Here is a 25,370-nt window from a genome sequence, read left to right on the forward strand (position 1 = left end):
CCCCCCCCCGACCTATCACCTTCTCCCTCACTTTCATCCACCTATTGAGTTTTCAGCTACCTTCCCCCAACCCCACCCCCTCCCATTTATGTCTCAGCCCCAGCCCACAAGCCTCATTCCTGATGAATGGTTTATGCCTGAAACATCGAATCTCCTGATCCTCGGATGCTTCCTGACCTGTTGTGCTTTCCCAGCAACACATTCTCGACATGAGGTGTATAAGTCCTGCCCTGATTTGCTTTCCCAAAATACAACACGTCACATTTATCTAAGTTAAACTCCATTTGCCTCTCCTCAGCCTAGTGGCTCATCTGATCAAGATCCTGTTGTAATCAAAGGTAACCCTCTTCTCCGTCCACTCCATCTACAATGTTGGTGTCATCTGCAAACTTACTAACTATAACTCCGAAGCTCACATCCAAATCATTTATTGAAGATAATGTGAGTTAACAGAGTGACTGGGAGCGTAGATGGTGTTTGAGTGTTTGAAGAGGTGACCCAGCTGATGACAGAAAGATAAGGAGATGAGTGAATCCTTGAGCAATGACAATGGTTCATATCTTATCTTGGGCACATGTTGGGACAGACTCAGACTTTGATTCCATCTGACCTGATGTTACTGTGAGATGGATCCTTTCACACATGCTCAGCAGCTGTTCTTAAAATAAGGACCTAGTTAACCTTTGCTCTGCATCATCCCTCATCTTTATCCCGACTGACTGTACACTATTGACAGTATTTATACTTTCACTTTAGTGAGTACAGTTCTGGGTGGCACATTGTAGGAAGGACATGAATGCAGTGGAGAGAGTGCAGAAGTGATTTACAAGAGTGATCCAGAGATGAGGAACTTTGGTTATAAGATTGGATTGAAGAAGTTGTGACTGTTGTCTTTGGAGAAAGGAAGGTGAAAAGGAGATCTGATTGATGTTTTCAAAAGCGTGAGATCGAGTAGACCAGGAGAAACTATTCCTGCTTGCAGAAGGAAGAAAAATTACAAAGGCATTGATTTGAAGTGATTTACAAAAGGTACAAATGTGATATGAGACAAAAACATTCATTCAGCAAATAGTTCGGGTCTAGAATGTGTTACCGAGGAGGTGTGGTGGAGCCAGGTTCAACTGAGACATTCAAGAGGATGGTGGGTCAGTATTTGGGCAGAAATAATGTACAAAGATATGGAGGATAAACAAGGGATTAGCAACAGGGAAAGATTCAAATTTGAAGACCCAGGGGATACATGATAGATGAATGGCCTTCTTCTGTCCCCAAATCTGTACTTTACAGGAAAGTCTGCAAAGTGGTTTCATTAAGCTCCTTGAATGTGTAGAGAGATCTTCAGGAGATCGTACTGAGCCAACACATGTCAAACTGATTCTCAGAGGCTCCATTAGAGGCTGTTTTCTCATTGTAATGTTTTAAGGTCAGTATCTAACCAACTACCTGCCTCTTTTTTGTCTTTGTCCTCTATCTCCCTTGTTTGAGCTGTGACAATGGGACAAGGTCACTGACCGTCTTTGTTTGAGCTGTGACCATGGGACAAGGTCTCTGTCCCTCCCTATTTGAGCTGTGACCATGGGACAAGGTCTCTGTCTATCCCTGTTTGAGCTGTGACAATGGGACAAGGTCTCTGTCCCTCCCTGTTTGAGCTGTGACCATGGGACAAGGTCTCTGTCCCTCCCTGTTTGAGCTGTGACCATGGGACAAGGTCTCTGTCCATCCCTGTTTGAGCTGTGACAATGGGACAAGGTCTCTGTCTCTCACTGTTTGAGCTGTGACCATGGGACAAGGTCCCTGCCCCTCCCTGTTTGAGCTGTGACCATGGGACAAGGTCTCTGTCCTTTCTTGTTATAGCTGTGACCATGGGACAAGGTCTCTGTCCTTCCTTGTTTGAGCTGTGACCATGGACAAGGTCTCTGTCCCTCCTTGTTTGAGCTGTGATCATGGGACAAGGTCTCTGTCCCTCCCTGTTTGAGCTGTGACCATGGGACAAGGTCTCTGTCCCTCCTTGTTTGAGCTGTGATCATGGGACAAGGTCTCTGTCCCTCCCTGTTTGAGCTGTGACCATGGGACAAGGTCTCTGTCCTTCCTTGTTTGAGCTGTGACCATGGGACAAGGTCTCTGTCCCTCCTTGTTTGAGCTGTGACCATGGGACAAGGTCTCTGTCCCTCCGTGTTTGAGCTGTGATCATGGGACAAGGTCTCTGTCCCTCCTTGTTTGAACTGTGATCATGGGACAAGGTCTCTGTCCCTCCCTGTTTGAGCTGTGACCATGGGACAAGGTTTCTGTCCCTCCCTGTTTGAACTGTGACCATGGGACAAGGTCTCTGTCCCTCCCTGTTTGAGCTGTGACCATGGGACAAGATCTCTGTCCTTCCCTGTTTGAGCTGTGACCATGGGACAAGGTCTCTGTCCCTCCCTGTTTGAGCTGTGACCATGGGACAAGATCTCTGTCCTTCCCTGTTTGAGCTGTGACCACGGGACAAGGTCTCTGTCCCTTATTGTTTGAGCTGTGACCATGGGACAACGTCTCTGTCCCTCCCTGTTTGATTTGTGACCATGGGACAAGGTCTCTGTCCCTTATTGTTTGAGCTGTGACCATGGGACAAGGTCTCTGTCCCTGCCTGTTTGAGCTGTGACAATGGGACACGGTCTCTGTCCCTGATTGTTTGAGCTGTGACCATGGGACAACGTCTCTGTCCCTCCCTGTTTGATTTGTGAACATGGGACAAGGTCTCTGTCCCTCCGTGTTTGATTTGTGACCATGGGACAAGGTGTCTGTCCCTCCCTGTTTGAGCTGTGACAATGGGACAAGGTCTCTGTCCATCCCTGTTTGAGCTCTGACCATGGGACAAGGTCGCTGTCCCGCCCTGCTTGATTTGTGACCATGGGACAAGGTCTCTGTGCCTCCTTGCTTGTGCTGTGACCATGCGACAAGGTCTCTGTGCCTCCTTGTTTGAACTGTGACCATGGGACAAGGTCTCTGTCCCTCCCTGTTTGAGCTGTGACCATGGGACAAGATCTCTGTCCTTCCCTGTTTGAGCTGTGACCATGGGACAAGGTCTCTGTCCCTCCCTGTTTGAGCTGTGACCATGGGACAAGGTCTCTGTCCCTCCCTATTTGAGCTGTGACCATGGGACAAGATCTCTGTCCCTCCCTGTTTGAGCTGTGACCATGGGACAAGGTCTCTGTCCCTCCCTGTTTGAGCTGTGACCATGGGACAAGGTCTCTGTCCCTCCCTGTTTGAGCTGTGATCATGGGACAAGGTCTCTGTCCCTCCTTGTTTGAGCTGTGACCATGGGACAAGGGCTCTGTCCCTTCTTGTTTGAGCTGTGACCATGGGACAAGGTCTCTGTCCCTCCTTGTTTGAGCTGTGATCATGGGACAAGGTCTCCGTTCCTCCCTGTTTGAGCTGTGACCATGGGACAAGGTCTCTGTGCCTCCCTGTTTGAGCTGTGACCATGGGACAAGGTCTCTGTCCCTCCCTGTTTGAGCTGTGACCATGGGACAACGTCTCTGTCCCTCCCTGTTTGATTTGTGACCATGGGACAAGGTCTCTGTCCCCTATTGTTTGAGCTGTGACCATGGGACAAGGTCTCTGTCCCTCCGTGTTTGATTTGTGACCATGGGACAAGGTGTCTGTCCCTCCCTGTTTGAGCTGTGACAATGGGACAAGGTCTCTGTCCCTCCCTGTTTGAGCTATGACCATAGAACAAGTTCCCTGTCCCTCCCTGTTTGATTTGTGACCATGGGACTAGGTCTCTGTCCCTCCGTGTTTGAGCTGTGACCATGGGACAAGGTCTCTGTCCTTCCTTGTTTGAGCTGTGACCATGGGACAAGGTCTCTGTCCCTCCCTGTTTGAGCTGTGACCATGGGACAAGGTCTCTATCTCTCCCTGTTTGAGCTGTGACCGTGGGACAATGTCTTGTCCCTCCCTGTTTGAGCTGTGACCATGGGACAAGATCTCTGTCCCTCCCTGTTTGTGCTGTGACCATGCGACAAGGTCTCTGTGCCTCCTTGTTTGAGCTGTGACCATGGGACAAGGTCTCTGTCCCTCCCTGTTTGAGCTGTGACCATGGGACAAGGTCTCTGTCCTTCCTTCTTTGAGCTGTGACCATGGGACAAGATCTCTGTCCCTCCCTGTTTGAGCTGTGACCATGGGACAAGGTGTCTGTCCCTCCCTGTTTGAGCTGTGACAATGGGACAAGGTCTCTGTCCCTCCCTGTTTGAGCTGTGACCATGCGACAAGATCTCTGTCCTTCCCTGTTTGAGCTGTGACCATGGGATAAGGTCTCTGTCCCTCCCTGTTTGAACTGTGACCATGGGACAAGGTCTGTGTCCCTCCTTGTTTGAGCTGTGACCATGCGACAAGGTCTCTGTCCCTCCTTGTTTGAGCTGTGACCATGGGACAAGGTCTCTGTCCCTCCTTGTTTGAGCTGTGACCATGGGACAAGGTCTCTGTCCCTCCGTGTTTGAGCTGTGATCATGGGACAAGGTCTCTGTCCCTCCTTGTTTGAGCTGTGATCATGGGACAAGGTCTCTGTCCCTCCCTGTTTGAGCTGTGACCATGGGACAAGGTTTCTGTCCCTCCCTGTTTGAACTGTGACCATGGGACAAGGTCTCTGTCCCTCCCTGTTTGAGCTGTGACCATGGGACAAGATCTCTGTCCTTCCCTGTTTGAGCTGTGACCATGGGACAAGGTCTCTGTCCCTCCCTGTTTGAGCTGTGACCATGGGACAAGGTCTCTGTCCCTCCCTGTTTGAGCTGTGACCATGGGACAAGGTCTCTGTCCCTCCCTGTTTGAGCTGTGATCATGGGACAAGGTCTCTGTCCCTCCTTGTTTGAGCTGTGACCATGGGACAAGGGCTCTGTCCCTTCTTGTTTGAGCTGTGACCATGGGACAAGGTCTCTGTCCCTCCTTGTTTGAGCTGTGATCATGGGACAAGGTCTCCGTTCCTCCCTGTTTGAGCTGTGACCATGGGACAAGGTCTCTGTCCCTCCCTGTTTGAGCAGTGACCATGGGACAAGGTCTCTGTCCCTCCCTGTTTGAGCTGTGACCATGGGACAACGTCTCTGTCCCTCCCTGTTTGATTTGTGACCATGGGACAAGGTCTCTGTCCCCTATTGTTTGAGCTGTGACCATGGGACAAGGTCTGTGTCCCTCCGTGTTTGATTTGTGACCATGGGACAAGGTGTCTGTCCCTCCCTGTTTGAGCTGTGACAATGGGACAAGGTCTCTGTCCCTCCCTGTTTGAGCTATGACCATAGAACAAGTTCCCTGTCCCTCCCTGTTTGATTTGTGACCATGGGACTAGGTCTCTGTCCCTTCGTGTTTGAGCTGTGACCATGGGACAAGGTCTCTGTCCTTCCTTGTTTGAGCTGTGACCATGGGACAAGGTCTCTGTCCCTCCCTGTTTGAGCTGTGACCATGGGACAAGGTCTCTATCTCTCCCTGTTTGAGCTGTGACCGTGGGACAATGTCTTGTCCCTCCCTGTTTGAGCTGTGACCATGGGACAAGATCTCTGTCCCTCCCTGTTTGTGCTGTGACCATGCGACAAGGTCTCTGTGCCTCCTTGTTTGAGCTGTGACCATGGGACAAGGTCTCTGTCCCTCCCTGTTTGAGCTGTGACCATGGGACAAGGTCTCTGTCCTTCCTTCTTTGAGCTGTGACCATGGGACAAGGTCTCTGTCCCTCCCTGTTTGAGCTGTGACCATGGGACAAGGTGTCTGTCCCTCCCTGTTTGAGCTGTGACAATGGGACAAGGTCTCTGTCCCTCCCTGTTTGAGCTGTGACCATGCGACAAGATCTCTGTCCTTCCCTGTTTGAGCTGTGACCATGGGATAAGGTCTCTGTCCCTCCCTGTTTGAGCTGTGACCATGGGACAAGGTCTGTGTCCCTCCTTGTTTGAGCTGTGACCATGCGACAAGGTCTCTGTCCCTCCTTGTTTGAGCTGTGACCATGGGACAAGGTCTCTGTCCCTCCTTGTTTGAGCTGTGACCATGGGACAAGGTCTCTGTCCCTCCGTGTTTGAGCTGTGATCATGGGACAAGGTCTCTGTCCCTCCTTGTTTGAGCTGTGATCATGGGACAAGGTCTCTGTCCCTCCCTGTTTGAGCTGTGACCATGGGACAAGGTTTCTGTCCCTCCCTGTTTGAACTGTGACCAAGGGACAAGGTCTCTGTCCCTCCCTGTTTGAGCTGTGACCATGGGACAAGAGCTCTGTCCTTCCCCGTTTGAGCTGTGACCATGGGACAAGGTCTCTGTCCCTCCCTGTTTGAGCTGTGACCATGGGACAAGATCTCTGTCCTTCCCTGTTTGAGCTGTGACCACGGGACAAGGTCTCTGTCCCTTATTGTTTGAGCTGTGACCATGCGACAAGGTCTCTGTCCCTCCTTGTTTGAGCTGTGACCATGGGACAAGGTCTCTGTCCCTCCCTGTTTGATTTGTGACCATGGGACAAGGTCTCTGTCTCTCCGTGTTTGATTTGTGACCATGGGACAAGGTGTCTGTCCCTCCCTGTTTGAGCTGTGACAATGGGACAAGGTCTCTGTCCATCCCTGTTTGAGCTCTGACCATGGGACAAGGTCCCTGTCCCTCCCTGCTTCATTTGTGACCATGGGACTAGGTCTCTGTCCTTCCTTGTTTGAGCTGTGACCATGGGACAAGGTCTCTGTCCCTCCCTGTTTGAGCTGTGACCATGGGACAAGGTCTCTATCCCTCCCTGTTTGAGCTGTGACCATGGGACAAGGTCTCTGTCCCTCCCTGTTTGAGCTATGACCATGGGACAAGGTCTCTGTCCCTCCCTGTTTGAGCTGTGACCATGGGACAAGGTCTCTGTGCCTCCTTGCTTGTGCTGTGACCATGCGACAAGGTCTCTGTGCCTCCTTGTTTGAACTGTGACCATGGGACAAGGTCTCTGTCCCTCCCTGTTTGTGCTGTGACCATGGGACAAGGTCTCTGTCCTTCCTTCTTTGAGCTGTGACCATGGGACAAGGTGTCTGTCCCTCCCTGTTTGAGCTGTGACTATGGAACAAGGTCTCTGTCCCTCCCTGTTTGAGCTGTGACCATGGGACAAGATCTCTGTCCTTCCCTATTTGAGCTGTGACAATGGGACAAGGTCTCTGTCCCTCCCTGTTTGAACTGTGACCATGTGACAAGGTCTCTGTCCCTCCCTGTTTGAGCTGTGACCATGGGACAAGATCTCTGTCCTTCCCTGTTTGAGCTGTGACCATGGGACAAGGTCTCTGTCCCTCCCTGTTTGAGCTGTGACCATGGGACAAGGTCTCTGTCCCTCCCTGTTTGAGCTGTGACCATGGGACAAGATCTCTGTCCCTCCCTGTTTGAGCTGTGACCATGGGACAAGGTCTCTGTCCCTCCCTGTTTGAACTGTGACCATGGGACAAGGTCTCTGTCCCTCCTTGTTTGAGCTGTGACCATGGGACAAGGTCTCTGTCCCTTCTTGTTTGAGCTGTGACCATGGGACAAGGTCTCTGTCCCTCCTTGTTTGAGCTGTGATCATGGGACAAGGTCTCCGTCCCTCCCTGTTTGAGCTGTGACCATGGGACAAGGTCTCTGTCCCTCCCTGTTTGAGCTGTGACCATGGGACAAGGTCTCTGTCCCTCCCTGTTTGAGCTGTGACCATGGGACAACGTCTCTGTCCCTCCCTGTTTGATTTGTGACCATGGGACAAGGTCTCTGTCCCTTATTGTTTGAGCTGTGACCATGGGACAAGGTCTCTGTCCCTGCCTGTTTGAGCTGTGACAATGGGACACGGTCTCTGTCCCTTATTGTTTGAGCTGTGACCATGGGACAAGGTCTCTGTCCCTCCGTGTTTGATTTGTGACCATGGGACAAGGTGTCTGTCCCTCCCTGTTTGAGCTGTGACAATGGGACAAGGTCTCTGTCCCTCCCTGTTTGAGCTCTGACCATGGAACAAGTTCCCTGTCCCTCCCTGTTTGATTTGTGACCATGGGACAAGGTCTCTGTCCTTCCTTGTTATAGCTGTGATCATGGGACAACGTCTCTGTCCTTCCTTGTTTGAGCTGTGACCATGGGACAAGGTCTCTGTCCCTCCTTGTTTGAGCTGTGATCATGGGACAAGGTCTCCGTCCCTCCCTGTTTGAGCTGTGACCATGGGACAAGGTCTCTGTGCCTCCCTGTTTGAGCTGTGACCATGGGACAAGGTCTCTGTCCCTCCCTGTTTGAGCTGTGACAATGGGACAAGGTCCCTGTCCCTCCTTGTTTGAGCTGTGACAATGGGACACGGTCTCTGTCCCTCCCTGTTTGAGCTGTGACAATGGGACAAGGTCTCTGTCCCTCCTTGTTTGAGCTGTGACCATGGGACAAGGTCTCTGTCCCTCCTTGTTTGAGCTGTGACCATGGGACAAGGTCCCTGTCCCTCCCTGTTTGAGCTGTGACCATGGGACAAGGTCCCTGTCCCTCCTTGTTTGAGCTGTGACCATGGGACAAGGTCTCTGTCCCTCCCTGTTTGAGCTGTGAAAATGGGACAAGGTCTCTGTCCCTCCCTGTTTGAGGTATTAAACGGAGATCTATGATGGGTGAAGCTCTGAAGAAAGATATAATGTTTGAACCTGTAGTTTTATTATTTCATTTTCGTTGAAAACTAAGACAGTCCATAGAATGTAACTTTTAACTTTTCTTCATTTATTTTACACTACATTATAACTACTGCAATGTTTACCTCTTGACTTTTTTCTTCCTTTATACCTGGTTTTTAGGCTTTTGGACCTCGGTTTTCGTACCGAAGATGGCACTTTATGTGGAGACATGAAACATTTTTCTCTGTACTCCTGTTTGTTTGTCCTTGAGTACACATGGCAAGGAAGCCAAAATCAAATCAACACCTGTTCCCTGGTGTTTCTTGTACATTGTCCTGAATGTGTCGAACTGTTGCATCAGTCAGCATTGAAAGCTCTCGATTTTGTGAGGTGTCTTGATGCTTAAAAAGGTGAACAGTGGGAATGAGCATCCAGCCCTCAAAATCAGGGGCTGAATCATCAGGAACAGAGTTTGTCGCCCACACCCCTTCACTCCCCAACACTGAGTGTCTCTGTATTTCTGTTTCTGTCCCTGTGTAAGAGGTTGCTCTGTCTCTCTGAACTCCCATTGGAGTGGACATCACTGATGTACTTTAATGTGTTAATGACCCCTCCCCACAGTCTAGGGCAGGGCGGGCAGAAAGCTTCATGGAGGGTCTGGAGTTATCATTCACACATTTCTGACAACAAAGGGATCTTCTGGGATTACAGTCCCTAAGGTAACATTTGTAACAATGAGGAAGCCTCCTCTGTTCACCCTCACCACAGAAATGAAGATCATTGAAATGTTTCTGTGTGTTCTGTAAATCCTCAGTGAGTAGATTTTCAATCATTCATTCTGTGTGTTGTTACAGGGCCAGGAGAGGAACCCTGTCTCACCCGATGTTACAATCCAAGTGGGGGATTCAATGATTGATGATCTCACCAGCCCTCTGACAGTTACATTTCAGGATGTACCTTTCCAGGTGAGATAAACCTCCACATTATCATCGAGCTGACCCTGTGAGCAGCCAGGTCTGACTGGATTGTGCAGCAGAGTCTGGATCATCTCCAGTGTTGATGAACAAGTTAAACTGAATGACCCCGAAATTCTATAGTCCTCAGGCTGTGAATGGAGCCCCGTCTGGGCAGGTTTGGAGGATTTGGAGCTGATCTCCTTGTCTCTTTAATGTCCATCAGAAGCTGTGATCATGATGAGGGTGTGGAATGTTATGATGCTGTACAAATGAGGATCGCTGTGCCTTGTGAGACATTTCCCATCACTTGTGTCCTGAAATTCCTCTGGAGGGTTTAGAAAGGAGGGTCTGGGACAGGACAGAATGATTGTCCACCCCATGGATATGGCCCTGACCCCATCCAAAACCCCATGGTCAGAGGGATATCTCTGTTACAGATGGACCCCCCACAACATTCCTGGTAAAACAGGTTGTTCCCCTCGGGTCAGGTGACCCTGTTTGTTCAGGTTTGTGGAGCTTGGGGGAAACGTTCATTAAAAATTGCCACGTTCCAGTTTGGTCACTTCATGAAATGTAATTGTTCACACAATGTTCCTTATACCCCACATTCTGGGGACCATAAACAGCAGAAGGAAATTAAATGGGACATTTTCCTCATTTACATCAATAGACCCATAGCCCCCCATGACCACAGTTTCAGATCAGCAGGAGAAGGACAGGGACTCGGTGTAAACAGGTGCTGCCCCATTGGCCATCCAAAACACCCAAAACCCATCCCCTTTACAGCCTGAGAGACTCTGGGAGTGAAAACTGTTCATGGAGCATCACCTCAAACAGAGCTACACAATCTCACCTCAATTCCCTGACAGTAACGGCCAAGTCCTGCCTGTCCTCAGGGAATTGAGGTGAGTCTTCACTTGAATCTCTCCCAGACGATGATGGTTTTAAGCTGTCATCTTTCCTTCATTATGACTCATCTCCATTTCAGTAAAATGACCTCCACAAGTTCTGGAAAGGCACTCGGCACGGCCTGCATTTTCCCAATCTCATGGAGACAGGTTTGGGGGTGAATGGCCTGGTTAAAGAGCCAGAAACCCTGACAGGTCACTCCTTGACCCTGTCCAGGGGTGACTTTCTCATGATAAGGGACTGGAGCGATCACAGGACTCAGCAGCAACCTCCACAGAGATGGCCAGACAGTGAGGCCAAATATGGCCCCAATCAGGGACCATGATCCTCCAGTGCTGCAATGCTGCTGGTGTTACACAGGCCACTGCTCTGTCAGGAGTTGAGTAACATGGTGGAAGGGCTCTCTCACTGGGAGGGCAGTGGACCATGGGTAACTGATATAACTGACAGCATCAGGGAGCTGCAATGCTCACAGTGGTCCTGGAGTAGTGCAGACAGTCTTTCAGAGGGATCACTGTCCAACCTGAGGTTCCTCACAGGACTTTGTATCGTTCTCACCACTGAAGAGAGGGACATTTGTGAGTGCCCCGATTTGAAGGTGTCTGCTCGGTCTCTCCCGTGTCCAGCAGCGTTCTCCTCTCCCAATGAGGCTGCTGTCTGGACACTGCTTCAGACCCTCCCCCTGCGGCCTGTACTTCCTGGTAAAGTTAAAGATGGTGAATGGGGAGGTGACCAATTAGGAATCTGCTTTGTATAAAGTTGCTTTGGTGGGAACACTGAGGTCATACCCAGGATCCGGAAAATTATAACCCAATAATTTCCCAGTTGGCATCACATTTCCTCCTCCTTCCCTGCCTTACCCTGTTAGACAGGCGAGAGAGAAATGTCTCAATGTGTTTGTATCGACCCAGCTGCTTCAACTGTGTTATTGTTGGTGAAGCTAATGTTCTGGTTTATCTTTTCCATTTTAGCCCGATTCTCCACCATGCAGCGCCTGGGACTCTGGTGGAAATGGTAAGTGAAGATTGTTTTAAAATGCTGACATCACTCAATACTGGAATGTGTAAATGAGGGAATGATTCTCATGATTAATAATTCTCCAATACAGGCTCCTTCGATCAGGCTGGATGTAACACCCCCATGAGCAGACTGGGGAACAGAGTGGATACAATCACTTGCAGATGTGACCGTCTGGGTTTCTTCTTTGTACTAACACTGGAATCGAAGGTCTGAATCGTGCTCATCTCCACACTGTAAATAAACTCCAATATAAGGTTCAATTGGCCTGGAAAGTGAGACTATTATCACATTCTTACTGCAGTTCAATACAGCTCTGCCCAAGTCTTGAACATGCCTCTGCAAAATATTCTGTAGCTCTCCCACCCCAGTCTCTATGTTTACTTTTAATCTGTTTAAAAACCAGCAATGTAACAATATTTCAGCCTCTCAGTTCAGATGAACCTCCTGCTTGAAATCCCGTTCTGACTTTGATATCAGTGCCCATACATGGATTTTCAATGGGCCTCCCAACTCTGCTGCAGTGTCTGAGCTCCCGCTAGTGCAGACAAACCAGGGAAATCAGTCATGTTTTTTCATTCTCTCCCAGGATGCAGGTGTTGCTGGATGGGCCAACGATAGTTCCCTGTCCCTAATTACTCTGGAGAAGCTGGTTGTGTGCTGCCTACTTGAACCTCCATAATGTTTATCCCCACAATGCTGACAGGAGGGGAGTTCTGGGAGTTTTACTCAGTGGCTGTGAACTAATGGTGATTTATGACCAGATCAGATGGTGTGTGGCTTGAAGGGTAACTTGCAGACGGTGTTGATTTCATTCATCTTCTGGCATCATCCTTCTTGATGATGGATGAAGCAGGTTTGAAAGGTGCTTTTCAAGGAGTTTTGGTGAGTTAATCCAATAAATGGTACTTACTGCTACCACTGTGATCCTGAGCTGCACGTAGTGAGTGTCGAAGGTGGTGGATGTGATGCCAACCAAGTGGTTTCCTTTATCCTGCGAACTGCCAAGCTTCTAGAATGTTGTTCCTCATTCAGAATTCTCCCGAGATGAACATACGGGCAAATGTTTTATTGACATTAATTTTAAGATGGCTCAAATATAATAACAGAAATGTGTTGCTGAGTCTGAGGTTTGGGCCCCATATCGAAGGAAGGGTGTTGGAGGAGGTCTCGAGGAGGCTTAAAAGAATGATCCCGAGGATAAAGGGCTTGTCACATGAGGAGCAAATGGGAACTCTGGGAACATACTCAATGGCATGTAGTCGGATGAGGGGGATCTGACTGAAACTTGATACTAAGAGGCCTGGATTGAGTGGATATGGAGAAAATGTTTCCACCAATAGGAGATTAGGAACTGGGGGCACAGCCTCAGGGTGAAGGGACGACCATTTAGATGAGGAGGAATTTCTGCTGCCAGAGGGTGCTGAAGCTGTGGATCTCATTGTCCAAGTGTCTTTAAGATAGAGATGGACAGGTTCTTGATCAGTAAGGGAGTAAGGGTTATGGGGAGCAGGCAGGAGAGTGTGGTTGAAGAACAGGCCAGCCATGATTGAATGCTAGAGCTGATTCAATGGGCTGAATGGCCTCATTCTACCCCTGTCTTATGGCCTCAGCAGGACATTTCTGCTCTCGTAATCTTGCCCTCTCGAAGTGAATGCTAATATTGCATTTGCTTTCCTCACTGTCAGATTTGATAAATAATCCCCACATCTAAGTAAATAGAAGTATGATCTGTGCAATCTATCAGGGCCGATTTCATTTTAAGATCTGAACTGTCCAGTCCCGTCATCAGCTGGAACCATAGTAAGGACAAGTGGAGAGTATCCCATCAGAATGCTGAGGTGTGCCTTGTAGACAGGCTTACGAGTGCAGAGGTGAGTCACTCACAGCAGAATACCGAGCCGCTGACCTGCTCTCACAGCCACAGGACTGATATAGCTGATCAGTCCCATTTCTGGTCAGGGGTAAGCCCATGATGTTATAGCGGGGGCGGGGGTGGAGTCAACAATAGTAATGGCTTGAATGTCATGAGGAGATGGTTCGATTCTCTGTTGTTGGAGATGATTATTGTCTGACAGTTAGTGTGAATGTTATCTGCCACTTAATTTCCTTCAAACATTTGTTTTCTCTCTTATCTCCCAATTCATTCTCAAATTTATTGATTTTTTTTCATTCACCTCCTCTGGTCAGTGCAGTTATCTTTGTTTCAGAGTTATCTGTAAATCCCAGACACAAGTTTGACCAGTTTACATGGCAATTCCATTCATTTCAAAACTTTTCCTCCATAGGTTACTAATTGGTCCTAAATCTGTTCCTTAAAAATCTCTTTGCCTGTTGTAAAGTCTGGATATTGTCTTTCACACTGAATATCTCATCATTCGTGTTTCCCAGTTTGCATCAGCATTTCGAACTTTAATTGTTCTTTTCATGTCAAAGCATCAGTAATCCATCCGTCCTGGTTTTTAATTCTGCACTCAGCCAACTATTCTGAGCCAGCAGCAATTCCTTCTCCTATTCACGGTATTTGTCACACGATCTCAGAGAGGTTTTTGACATTTGACGTTTTAAAGTGAAGATCAATCTTTATTGAATTTGCTTCCACATGTTTATCATTGAGACATTGTAAGTTCTCGCTCAAGTACTTTAGTTCCTGTGACCGATGCTGAAGCGCTCTCACCAGTTTGTATTTTCTTCATCAAATTCACCATTTCAGCACAAAGTTGGTTCACCACTTGATCAGCTTTTCCTTTAACTGTCATTATCAGCAATAGGCTGCTTGGGTTTGGCCTCAGTAATTGTGGAGAGTTTGGATAAGACCAACATGATCAGGAGCTGCAACAAGACACTCATCAATGACACTATCCCAGTGTCTCTCAAAAGATGAATTTGTTCCTTGGTTTTGTTGGAGAGGAAAGGGAATACTTCTCACTGAGAGATAAAACCTCTGTAACCTCCCATAACCTGGCTAAGTTCAATGGAGTTCAAGGAAATATTTCCTTATCTATCCTGAGGTACATTCTCTATTCTAGAAGGTTCTGGGAGAACATGCTGCTCTTCTGTTGCCTCTGGTTTATGGGTCCATTTCCAGCAATCAGTGCAATGCTGTTCCTGTGTTACATCTTGTTTCAAAAGAAACATAGGCTTTTGGACTTCACTCCCACTCTCAGCATCTCTCAGTTTGAATTGAGAAGAGTGTCCTTTTGGGTGGAAATTTCTGCTCCCTTGAGTGGCATGGGAAATGGTAAGAAAATTGGGAGAATACAGAGAGAATGGAAAAATCAGGTCCTCAATGTTGGGAATAACATTTCCAGTTTTCCCAACAGTTCACACAGCAAATTCTGAATCTTGCACATGAGCGGTCACCATTTTATTTCCATGAAGTTGCATCTCATTATCAGCCCCAATCCCGTCACTGTATGCAGCTTCCAGTTCTCCTCCCTGTCCCTGAGAAACTAGATGACACCAATTCAAACTAAACTCCATGGATGTCACTGCGGTTACCTGGCAACTGCAGCTTATTGCCTCCTTCTCCATGCCTTTGGACAACTCCATCTTTCCATCATTTCACCACATGCTCCATGGACACTGTCCTCTTCCACCCTTGATCCATGCAAGTGGGCATCACCAAACACCCAGCCTCAGCACATCATCACAGCTGCTTTTAGACAAAACACACACCTCGTCACCCCCTTCAGACTTCACTTTCGAGCTCAGGGATGCTAATGAGCTGCTTGCTTCTGCCAGTTACTTTGCAGACAGGGACACATATGAATCTCATACATCTCCAAATGATGTATGTGCTGGCTCAGTCAAGCAGCCTGAACAGTGGGATTCTCCCCGAGAGCTGGTTTCTCCCAGGTACAGGGTGCTATAGAGTGCACCCATCTTGCTCTGATCGTTTCCTATCACCAGCCGGTAAACATCGGCAACCGAAAAGGTTCCCACTTCATCAACTCCATCAAAAACTGATGACACCTTTACAAAAGGCTCAGACTGAGGCAGAACAGAGACACGACACTGTCCATGTTTCCACCAGGGCCATAATGGAACTGATCATAGACCTGTTGATGTTGGTAATACTGTCCAATGAAGAAAGATTGAAAAAAAATTGGTCTTTATTCTCTAGAGTTTCAAAGAATAAGAAATGATTTCACTGAAAAATGCAAAATAGTTAAAGGGATAGACTGGGTTGATGTGGGTGAAATGTTACCCCTAGTGGGGGGGTCTAGAACCAGGAAGAATTGAAAAATAAGGGGGATGCCACTTCGGTGTGAATGAGGAGAATTGTTTTTACTCAGAGGGTTGTGAACCTTTGGAACTCTCAGTCTTCCAAAGAATTCTCCGCAGAAGGATGTGGAGAATCCAGATTTGAGTATGATTCAGGGAGAGATTGATACATTTCTGGTGGTCACTAATATGGGGATAGGGTGAGTAAAGGACTTTTGAAATGTTCAATCAGCTATGATCATACTGAAGGGCAGGGCAGTTTCAATGGGCTGAATGGCCATCTTTGGCTGCTGCGTTCCTGTGAGGTTTTGCTGCCTGGACTGCTCCTGTCGGGACTTAGAGTCGAACCAGAAAGGGTGTGCTACTTCATTGAGGAAGTTTCTGAGGAGGAAGATGAGGATCAGGACATTGACAAGGAGAGGTGCCCAAGGAAGCATGATAGAGCTATGTTTCATCAAGCATGAGGAAATAACTGAAACCTGCTTCCAGGATGAATGTGCTGGGTTTTCAACTTCCTTTCATTCTGTAACTCTCGGTGAGGTGTATGGCAAGACACCCCTGGTGGAGCAGACAATTTCTGTACTCCTTGAACTTGTCTGTTAATGAAGAAATGGTTTGTTCTTCATATGATTGTGGGCGGCACGGTGGCACAGTGGTTAGCACTGCTGCCTCACAGCGCCAGAAACCCGGGTTCAATTCCCGCCTCAGGCGACTGACTGTGTGGAGTTTGCACATTCTCCCCGTGTCTGCGTGGGTTTCCTCTGGGTGCTCCGGTTTCCTCCCACAGTCCAAAGATGTGCAGGTCAGGTGAATTGGTCATGCTAAAATTGTCCGTAGTGTTAGGGTAGGGGTATGGGTGGGTTGCGCTTCGGCGGGGCAGTGTGGACTTGTTGGGCCGAAGGGCCTGTTTCCACACTGTAAGTAATCTAATCTCATCTAATGATTGTCTCCTTGCTCTCTTGAGGTGCTTCCACCTTCCAGTATCTGCACTTTGCAGGTTTTCCTGCTATTTTGGAGAAAGCAGCCGTCAGTGAGATAGGACAGTCCCATCTCATGAGGTTATGGAGTTTTAGATCTTCAACAACAGCATGAGATCTGAGTGTTGGGTGATGCAGTCCCTCACGATTTGCAGCAGGTTGGGAGCAATTCTGAGGGACCTCCATTACAGCCTTCCATCATTGGTTAGACTTCAATGTGTCAAACTGCTCAATTGCCCTGAAAAACTTGGGCATCCTGTTGGGCAGCACCTAACCAGAGAGAAGCAGTGTTTTGTGCAGATTCTCTCAGCAGATCATTGTGCTATGAGGGAGAGGGAAGATGTGAACGCCCCATTGTGTACCTCCCAGCTTTTAATGACAATACACTCCCTCCGAAAACTGAGAGATTGAATAAAACGTTGCCTGCAGAGATATGTGATATCATCACTGAATCTACCCTCTCACTGTCAAGGTTTGTGTAAATGTGGATGATTTGTGCAGGCCAGACCCTATCAGAATCCCTGAACATTGTTTTTATCCCTTAGTGTTGTTAACATTAACCTGCCTTAGCTGTAGTCATCGAGGTCACAGTTCAGGATCCATAATTCTGATGCTATCTGCAGTCGAGGAGTTGGGTGCTTCTGAGAGAATGAGTAAGGCTTGGCCATGACAGCTTCTTTCTCCCTTGGGATATCTGAAAAGGCTGCTCACCTCTCACTAGCTCCAACAGCTGCACAGACAATGAAGCCGACACTTTGAGAATGCAAAGGAGCATATTCTTAGAGAAATGCACTGATGTGTCATCCCTGTCACCCATACGCCCTCAGTGCAGTTTTTAATTTCCTGTCAGTCTCAGTCCGATGTCTCAGTGCAGTCCGGCCTTCTGCTGCTGGGATAGAGGCAATGTTCTCTGTAGCCGGTCTTGTTAGCCTGGAAGACTTGGTTGGTCACCCAAATCAGGGATATTTGATTCTAGAGGGCCCAGGTTAGCTGAGATTGTCCTGCCGGGTTTCAGGTTCATCCCTCTTGGCTTGGACTTCAGTAGGTATTAGCATCAGAGGCAGGGGGGAGGTGAAGGGGCCAGACACCACTAGACTGTCCTGAGAAGCTGCGGGAGGTCTCATGTGGGACTCCTTCTCCTGTGGGTGTCTGCTGACACCATCCTGTCTCCCTGAGAGGAAGAAGGATCTGGAATGAGGTTGAGGTCCCTCATCCCCCTTTGGCTTTGCCATTGATGCTGAGAGCCGATAGCTACACTAATGGAGTTCAGGCCTGTGTGTATAAGCAGCAGGCACTTGGTGTGCAGGACCTGGGTTTCCAGAGCAGTCACCAGCCTGTCCATGGTGCCAGAGCTAGCATTGGTGCACTCATCCATCCTTGGATTCACTTTCCTGCCTGCTGCAGACAAGCTTGTATACTGTTGCTGGGTGTTTCTCTGCATGTTGCTGATCTCCTTTAATTGCTGTGAACAGAGGGTCATATTCTGCCTGGTGTTGTGCAGGTGCCTGGTCTCCAGTTCTCTCCTGACCAGTGACCTGGGACATTTCTTCCTTGGCCAACTGTGGGACAGCAGAATGATGTGCTCACCAGACTGTGCTCCTATCTCTAATCTAGAAAGTGTACCCACTGAGATGAAAGTCTGAGCTGGTACAGGGTGCAGTGAAAGCCTTGCTGGGACATCCTCTGAGCACTCAGCAGCATCCTCTTCAGAGGTGGGGTTCGAACTGAAGCACTCCAGTCTGTGTCTCTTCTTTGTGGTGGTTTGCTGGGTCTCACAAGAGCCTGCATAAGAGAAGAAAGGGAACTAATTGTGTGAAAGGACGAAAGGTCGGTGCGTATTGAGAACGTGTTGGCGCTGGCAATAACGAGAAAGCAGCACAGCACGGCCCAATCAAACTGGAGGGGAAGTGGTGGGAAAGTGGGAATGTAACTGGATTAGTAATGCTGGACCCCAGGCTGGTCTTCTGGGGACATGGTTTTCAATCACACCATGGCTGTTTGTCAGGTTTGCCAGGGAGATTGGAGGAGCTGATTGTTATTTAATGACGAAAGCCTGTAGAAAACGACAAAAGAGGGTTTTGGTAGTTCTCTTCCAGGAATCTCAAAACGTGAGTGTGTAAGTTCAGAAGGTAATAGGAAAGGCCGATGGAATGTTGCTCCTTATTTCAAAGGGAATGAAGTGTAAAAATAAGGACAACTTGTTAAAATGAAACTGGGCACCTGCTGGAACACACCAAGAAGACAGTGAACAGTTTGGTCCCCTACTCTAAGGAAAGATGTACGGGCACTGGAGATAGTCCCGAAATGTTCACTGTGTGGGTCCCAAGGAAAAGGGGGTGCAGGAGCAGAGGGTCTTGGGTGTTTAGGTGTGCAGATCATTGAAGGTGGTGGGACAAGTGGAGAGAGCAGTTGAAGGCCACAGTATTCTCACCTGTATTAGTAGGGGCATGGAGTACAAGAACAGGGAGGTGATGTTGAACTTGTATAATTCATTGGTTAGACCACAAGTGGAGTATTGTTAGGAGATGTGGGCATATTATTATAGAAAGGATGTAAGTGCGTTGGAGAGAATGCGGAAGTAATTTACAAGAATACGTCCAGGAATGAGGAATGACAGTGATGGGAATAGATTGACGAAGTTGACACTGTTCTCATTCGAGAGAGGATGGCTGAGAGGAGATTTGATAGAGGCTTTTGAAACCGAGTGGGCTGGATGGAGCCCACAGGGAGAAACTGCTCCTGCTTGTGAAAGGAACAAGGACAAGAGGGCAGAGAGTTAAAGGGATGGGCAAATCAAAAAGGGGTGATGGGAGAACAAACAAACACATTTTCACTGAGTGAAGAGTTAGAGTATGGAATGTACTGCCTGGAAATGTGGTGCAGGCAGGTTCAATTGATGCCTTCAACAGGGCGTTGGCTGGTTATTTGGATCAAAATCATATGCAAGGTTATGGGGAGGAGGCAGGAGATTGGGATGAGGTAATGATGCTTGTTTGAAGAGGTGTGCAAGCACAATGGGCCAAATGGCCTCATTCTGCATTGTAAGAATTCTGTGATTCTGTATGGAGGGATGACAAGAAGTTGAGGAGGTTTTGCCTGTACTTGAGGTCTCACAGATTGGGAGATGACCTTGTTGAAACATTTCCGGTTATGGGGGTTTGACAGGCGAGATGCTGAGGGTTATTTCTCTTCGTGAGAGAGTTCAGGGGCAGAGGGAATAATCTCAGGGTAAGGTGTGTCTGTTTAAGACAGAGACGATGAGGAATGTCTTTTCTCCGAGGCACTGGTCGTATGAAACTATTTACTGCAGAGGCCTGGAGAGCCTGAGCCATAAAGTGTATTAAAGACTGAGTTAGACAGATTTTTATTCAATGAAAGAGTTAAGAATTATTGGAGAAAGGTCGGGAAGTGGAAGTGAGGATGATCACATCACCCTTGAACTTATTGAATCACAGAGCAGATATGATGGGCCAAATGGCCTCCTTCTGCTCCAATGTATTATGATCTTATTAAATTGTGGAGCAGGCCCAAATGCCTGTCTGGCCTGCTCCTGCTCCATGTCCATCTGTTTATATGTGTCCCTGCCTGCTAGGCCTCAATGTTTAACAGGTACATCTGGAACCTCCACCAGACTGGGAAGGCTGAATAGGGCCCCAGTGAGAGCTGTATTAAAGCTTCAATTTTAAATGTTTGGATTTCCTTCAGCAGTCCAATACTTGATCTCAGCCTGAGCCCCTGGTTAGCCCCAATTCCACTCCTGTTAATGTGGGATTCCCCTCCAATCAGGGATAGATAGAGCAGTTACACAATAGCACCCACTGAAGGGCTAAGAATTGGGAATTCTCACATTTAGAGTCTGCGGACTGACACTTTGTGATAATAATAATCACGTTTTAGTCACCATTTAAAGTATTTAAACATTTATCCAAGACACAATGATACTTGGGGACTGATCAAGTACAGGGACATTCTGGAATGTTCCCTGATCTCCTTTCACTTGCTCAAAACCAATTACACTTCTCATTTTTCTGAGTTCTGATGACAGGTAGAGACATGAAGATGTTTAACATTTCCATGTTGGAGATGAATCAATCTGTGAAATACTTATAGTATGAATCTTTAATTTAGGATGATCTGTTGCAATATTTTTACCATATTTCTTTACAGGACATTTTTGCCTTTTTTCCAAGTGGTGACCCATTTAAAATTACAACACAGAGTAACCTTTCCAATCATGTCAGTGTCACTACCCCAGTGACAGGCAGACCCTGTGAAACACCCCCGGTAAGACAGAATTACCCTTCAGTATCTCAATTCCATTATTTATAAACATCGATTTGATTGAAAAATATCTCACGTATGAATTTCCACTTTAGGAATCATCCTCCAGCCTGTCCTCTTCAGCAGGTAAATGAACTTTATCATAAAATCAACTATTCAGTTTTGGGAATTGTGCTACAGTGATGGCTGTATTAGTGCACAACGTGCTGGATGGAAGCACAGTGGGAGAAAGACCACTGTAACAGCAGATTGTGGAAATATCTTGTTTGAATTTTCTTATAAAACACAGACCCCATTTATCTCTCCACCCTGGAGGCTCTCTGCTTCTATTCCCGATGAAGGACTTTTGCCTGAAATGTCAATTTTCCTGCTCCCCAGATGCTGCCTGACCTGCTGTTCTTTTCCAGCACCACTCTAATCTAAACCACAGTTCCAATGATTTCAGCTTTATGGTGTATCCATTGTTTTACTGCAAATGTAGAGCAACCTGCTGTTAGTTTCCAAAGTCTTCAGAATAGAATTAAATATGAGATAATGATGGCAATGGTATTTTATATTCAGGATACTTCCCCTCAGGAGTCCACCAATCTCACTAACTTGGTGTAGTCTTCCCCCTAACCTGTCTCTCCCCCCTCCCACCAGATCCTGTTGATTTTCACTCATGCACTGCTCTGCATCAACCATCATTCCCCTCAGCTTTCACAGCAACCTTCAGCCAGAAGTGCTGAGTGGATGATCCATCTTGGCCTCCTCCAGTGGCCCCCAGCGTTAGAGATACCAATCTTCAGCCAATTCAGTTCCCTCCACATAATATCAAGGGATGGCTGGAAATGCTGGATTCTGCAAAGGCTCTGGGCCCTGATCTGGCAATAGTACTGAAGACTTGTGTTCCAGATGTTGCTACATCCCCAGCTAAGCTGTTCCAGTGCAGTTACAAAACTGGGATCTACACAATAATGTGAAAATTTGCCCAGGCATGTCCTGCACATAAAAGGCAGGACAAATCCAATTCCCGCCCATCAGTCTACTCTCGACCATCAGGAAAGTGATGGAAGGTGTCCATCAACAGTGCGTTCCAGCAGCACCTGCTCAGTAACGCCGAGTTTAGGTTCCACCAGGCCACTCAGCTCCTGACCTCATTACAGCATTGGCTCAAAAATGGACAAAACAACTGAATTCCAATGGTGAGGTAAGAGTGACAGTCCTTGATATCAAGGCTGCATTCAACCAAGTGTGGCATCAAGGAGTCCGAGCAAAACTGGAATTAGTGGGTATCAGGGGGCAAAATCTTTGGTATTTCGAGTCATCCCTTGACACGTAGGAAGATACTCATGGTTGTTGGAGGTCAGTCATCTTAGCTCCAGGACATCTCTGTACACATTCCTCAGAATAGTGTCCTAGGCCCAAACATCTTCAGCTACTTCATCAATGATCCTCCCTCCATCACCAAGTCAGAAGTGGGGGTGTTTGCCAATGATTGCTCAATGTTCAACATCATTCATGACTCCTCAGATACTGAAGCAGCCCAAGTTCAAATGCAACAAGAACTGGACAATATCCAGGCTTGGACTGACAAGTTTCAAGCCACACAAATGCGAGGGTGTGACCATCACCAAGAAGACACAATCTAACCCCCACCCCTTGACATTCACTCCTTGATGTTCCCATCACTGAATCCTCTGCAAAGCCTGTCCACCATCTGCAAGGTACAAATCCGGAGTGTGAGCGAATATTCCCCACTTACCTGGATGAGTGCAGCCCCAAAGATGCTCAACAAGCTTGACACCATCCAGGATAAAGCAGCCCGCTTAATCCCCACTAAATCAACAAGCATCCACTCCCTCCATCACTGATGCTCAGTAACAGCAGTGTGAACTACCTACAAGATGCACTGCAGAAATTCACCAAAGATCCTCAGACAGCACCTTCCAAACCCACAACCACACCCACCTGGAAGGACAAGGGCAGCACAGACATAGGAACACCACAACCTGCATATTTCCCACCAAGACACTCACCATCGTGACTTGGAAATATATCACCACTCCTTCACCATCGCTGGGTCAAAATCCTGGAATTCCCTCCCTAATGGCATTGGGGGTCAACCCACAGCAGGTGGACTGGTTCAAGAAGACAGCTCACCCCCACGTTCTCAAGGGCAGCTGGGATGGGCAATAAATGCCGGCCAGCCAACAACGCCCACATCCACAAATGAATAAATAAATAAAGAGCCCTTTCTTACATTACCCACGGGCTTATGACTAAACACTCTCTCCTCCTTTCAAAGAAACATCTGAACAAAGGTTTCCAATTCCCCAATTCTAGTTGCGAGTTTTGGGTAGTTTCTTGTTATTTCCTGTATTACTCCTGATAAAGTTCAAACCATTTTACTTGTTTATATTTTGTTTCCTTCATATTCCGTCATCGTGCAGGTAACAATCCCACTCCCCAGAATTTGGATCCCAACCAAATGTGCCGTGACATGATGCAGCAACTGGTTTCCCGGGAGAAAAATATGAACAACTCTGATTCAGTGAACAAATTCCTCGGGCAATGTGATGGTGTCATTCCTGACAGGTAGGTATCAGTGCTCATAAAATGTGATGTTCATCTGAGAACAGAATCTGTGGGATTGATTGGTCACACTGTGGTTAGCACTGCTGCCTCCCAGCACCAGTTATCTCAGTTCAATTCCAGCCTTGGCTGACTGTCTGATTGGTGCAGACTCAATGGGCCATGTGGCACTGCAGGAGATCTGTGATTTTCAACTTGTTGCTAATCAGCTGTCTGTTATAGACACCGTCTAATTTTCACCTCCAATTAATGTACAATTCCAGTTTAAGCCCGGTGATTAAATTAAACAACTACGAGCAAGCGTTCATGTGGATGTTGTGTGGGGGTCAGGTGCTTACCTTTTGTCACGTGTTGGGTATTTCTCTCCTTTCCCTATGTTCCTGGTTCAGATCCTGGTTCAGGATAATTTCCACCCATCAAGGTCAGGTTCCATGTTGGCAGTGGTGAGCAGGTCTGTTAACATTGCTGATGGAATGGGGGCATTTGCAATATCACGAGAAGATGGAAGAATTTCTTTACATGTTCACCTTTTTAAAGCTCCCTTTTTTGTCTGTTTAAAGCTCCCTGACTGATCGCACTAATCCGTGATTAAAATGGTTAGTGCCTGACACACATGCCCAGTCCCTGGTAATGCTGGCTGCCAGACTCTGAGCACCCTCAGGGCTCACAGTATGAGAAATATATCTTGCTTCATTTCATCATTTCCTGAATAATCCACAGTATGTTTTCCTGGATTTATTGAAGCACTTTACAGCATTTCCCCTGGAAAATCCTACATGTGTCATCAACAAGGTCCCTCTGGTTATGAGCTTGTGGGGGTGACCCCTTTACGTTTTATTGTGGTGCCATGTACATGTTGCTCACTGCACAGATGTTGCCAGGCTGAATATTTCCAGCACTTTCTGCTTTTATTAAATTGCGTTTCTGTTGTAGTACAACACTGGAGAGAATACTCTCAGAGATAGAAATTGAAGGAGGAAATCAATCCTTCTCAACGCCAAATTACTTTGCTCACATTCAAAAAATAGAAGCTGAAAAGTTCCCAGGACTTCACTTTCCTCCATCAGATTTGGTGAGTGTTGTGTTTAGTTGGGCATTGTAAGCAATGACTATCATGTGTTGGAAACTAACACCATTTTTAGAGAAAATGTTGTGAGAGGGCTTGAGAATCTTTCAGTGTAGTTATTTCAAACTGAAGTTAACCCTTCCTGTGAATTCACATTGATACTGTATTCTAGACTTATTTAATTCCACTCAATGTTTGTGAACTACCTCAGGGTCATACTTAATCCGATCCTGAGCCTCTCCAAAGGTGCTCTTGAATTTGGCATCAGGAGATACATCACAATTGTTGATAATTTTTATTATTCACTTAGGGTTTGGAATTGAAAAAAATTGTAAATTTATGGATGAAACCAATAAAAATGGGGATGACCACAAATGATCAGAAATCTAATAATTGTAAAATGGGCACAAAGTTTTCAAACAAATATCAATACAAATAAACATGTGATACACATTTTGGTTTGAAAGATAAAGACATCATCTCTTACTTGAAAAACAAGAATTTAATTTGAATACAGTAACAAAAGGATCTCAGCAGCAGTACACAGATAATTAGGGTGGCATGGTGGTTTGATGGATAGTACTGCTACCTCACAGCGTCATGGGCTTGGATTCGATCCCACCTTTGGGTGGCTGTCAGTGTGGAGTTTGCAGATTCTCCCCGTGTCTGTGTGGGTTTCCTTCAGGTGCTCAGGTTTCCTCCCACAGTCCAAAGTTGTGCAGGTTGCATGGATTGACCGTGATAGTGTCCTGGGGTGTACAGGCTCGGTGAGTTAGCCATGGGAAATGTCGGTGTGTGGGTATGG

The 25,370-nt window shown here is 47.3% G+C and overlaps 2 long non-coding RNA genes across 2 annotated transcripts in view; both read left to right on the plus strand.

The window, feature by feature from the left end:
- Window positions 1-11,438, plus strand: part of LOC140496193 (uncharacterized) — a 46,927-nt gene extending 35,489 nt beyond the window's left edge. The window contains exons 2-3 of the long non-coding RNA XR_011964208.1: window positions 9,413-9,523; window positions 11,395-11,438. This is a non-coding gene — a long non-coding RNA (uncharacterized lncRNA). The remainder of the gene's footprint in view (window positions 1-9,412; window positions 9,524-11,394) is intronic.
- A 113-nt stretch (window positions 11,439-11,551) lies between these two features.
- Window positions 11,552-23,417, plus strand: LOC140496195 (uncharacterized). The gene is made up of 4 exons (XR_011964211.1): window positions 11,552-11,650; window positions 20,812-20,928; window positions 21,021-21,051; window positions 23,358-23,417. It is a non-coding gene; the product is annotated as an uncharacterized lncRNA (long non-coding RNA).
- Window positions 23,418-25,370: the final 1,953 nt, after the last annotated feature.

This window comes from Chiloscyllium punctatum, chromosome 26 (assembly GCF_047496795.1).
Source record: "Chiloscyllium punctatum isolate Juve2018m chromosome 26, sChiPun1.3, whole genome shotgun sequence".
NCBI lineage: Eukaryota > Metazoa > Chordata > Chondrichthyes > Orectolobiformes > Hemiscylliidae > Chiloscyllium > Chiloscyllium punctatum.